The sequence below is a fragment of the Mya arenaria genome, chromosome 7, assembly GCF_026914265.1.
Source record: "Mya arenaria isolate MELC-2E11 chromosome 7, ASM2691426v1".
In the NCBI taxonomy this organism is placed as follows: Eukaryota; Metazoa; Mollusca; class Bivalvia; order Myida; family Myidae; genus Mya; species Mya arenaria.
Genome location: NC_069128.1, coordinates 67,994,961 through 67,997,344, shown reverse-complemented (window position 1 = coordinate 67,997,344; position 2,384 = coordinate 67,994,961).

The following is a 2,384-nucleotide window of genomic DNA, read 5'->3' as shown; positions in this document are numbered from 1 at the left end:
CCTCTGTCGATTATTAAAGCAAACAGTGCCATCAATTATTAAATAAAGGTTCTTAGTACACTTGAGTCAACAAATATCCCCTTTTCCCATCAACAACGCAGTCAGTATAAAACTGAATATTTAAGTTGTGTTTAAATATTTGTATGGACGAACTTCAAAAGCTTCAAAATATTCAATAGAAAACAGAAATATTGAACAAGGCGCATTTGTATAGAAACTTATTTCAGTCATCAATAAGCTCTTTTGTGCAATTTCTTTGCCATGTTTATAATTGAATAACTATTGATATTCATTTCTTTACCGCATGTTTGCTTTTCAGAAGGTATTACCAATCTCAAGTCTGACAAGTAAATTATTATATTTCATATTATCATTCTAGTAAAATATAAAATTAAAACTCATCTTCCTGTCAAAAAATGACCTGTAATTATATTCAGAAGATAAACATAAATAGATTTACTTTTTAAGCAAACAGGTCTAAATGGCTACATGTACAGCTTGAAAACCGTGGTCCACGCACAACAAATTATGTTGAGGGTTAAGCACCATAAAACAAATTTCCACTGTCACCCTAATGTGTACGTTCTGATAGATAAAAGGTTCAAGATTCAACTTATCTTTTAAGTAGCATAAACACAAAGTGCTCCTCGTTACATGATATATATATATTGATAATACATTCAATTAAATATGTATACAACGATAACATGATAGGTTTGAAATTTCAGACATGAAAAAATAACTGATAATCAATATTTTAACATAAAACTTTGCATAAGATACTTTTACATCATCATATACATCACAAACACAAACAAAATGAAACTCATCTTCAATGTCACCATTATTAAGCACCAGCTGCAAACTTGCCATATATGAATATGATGACATATGTTGATGCTACTGGCCATTTAGTAAAACTAAGGTAAATATGTGTGAATAGGTAGCATAACAGTTTTGTATTGCGAGTTTATATATGTTTTAATTTCATTTCAATCAGTACATGAATTATAAATCTAAATATGAGCTGTTTATTTCTACTGTTAAAATGTGTTATTGAACAATATAGTTATATATAGCAAAATCTATAGTTTTATAGTAATTATATATTCACAATTTAAGATCAATTCTTATCTTTTTCCATATATTAATTATGTTCTTGCATTTTTAATTATATGGACTTCTATGAATAACAAATAAACATCAGCTCTTTAGTTATATTTTGTTAATTAAATTTAAGAACAACTTTCTCAAAACTAGATTCGCAACTTTTTCAGCACAACATAGCAATATTTGCCAATTATCACCCATCAACTCTATTGTCTCAACACACAATATATCTCTCCAACCCCAACCTCAATTTCTATAGGAATAAATAGCGGTTGGGAAAGTGAGAACACACCGTGGAGCCTAGCCGTTCGATAACTAGTGTGCTGATAAACAGTGATAACCACCTATACTATACGACAGTTATTTAAAGTTGATCTTTATAGCATGCCCTACAAACTTCACTTATTACATCTATCAATTAATCCCCGGAACGAAACGGTAACACGTAGGCGGGGCCTTACCGTTCGAAAACTAGTGTGCGGATAAACAACAATATTATTTTATATTCACTCAATACTCTCCTATACTGCACGACAGTTATTTTACGTTGTCCCTTATAGCATGCGACAACAACTTCTCTCAATATTCTCCTATACTGCACGACAGTTATTTTAAGTTGTCCCTTATAGCATGCGACACCAACTTCTCTCAACATTCTCTTATACTGCACGACAGTTATTTTACGTTGTCCCTGATAGCATGCGACAACAACCTCTCTCGTTATTACACAAATAAAAAAAATATCAACAACAGGGGCTGAAGATTAAGATTTTATTTCTTAAAAAGAACAATCTTGTCACTTTTACGAGCTTGCTGTGTTTAATAGTCTATACAAAGGATCAAAGATTGGTAATATGATATGATACTAGTAAGTGAGTAAATTCAGAATATAATAAAATATACATATACATGATCATCCCGAATATTTTGAACCAATGGTGGTCAGTTAACTGAAAACCTGCGAATACAACCCGTTTAGTTGTACGAGCTCTTAAGACTGTATTATAGCCTGTATCTTGATTATCTCGGTGGTTTGAGGATAGGTGAGAAAATAAGGGTATAAATGGTACTATTGCAATTAACCCCAATTCATGAGTGAACATTTCTTTACACATGCAACAAATGTATTACAATAGACTTAAAATGCAAATTGACTGCGTCCTAAATCACCCAAAACAGTATTATACAGTTTCGGATAAATTAAGTCTAAATTCAATAAATTGTTGATCTATTGTAATTATAATTATGATTTCAGCGTTTGAATATATCAAGGA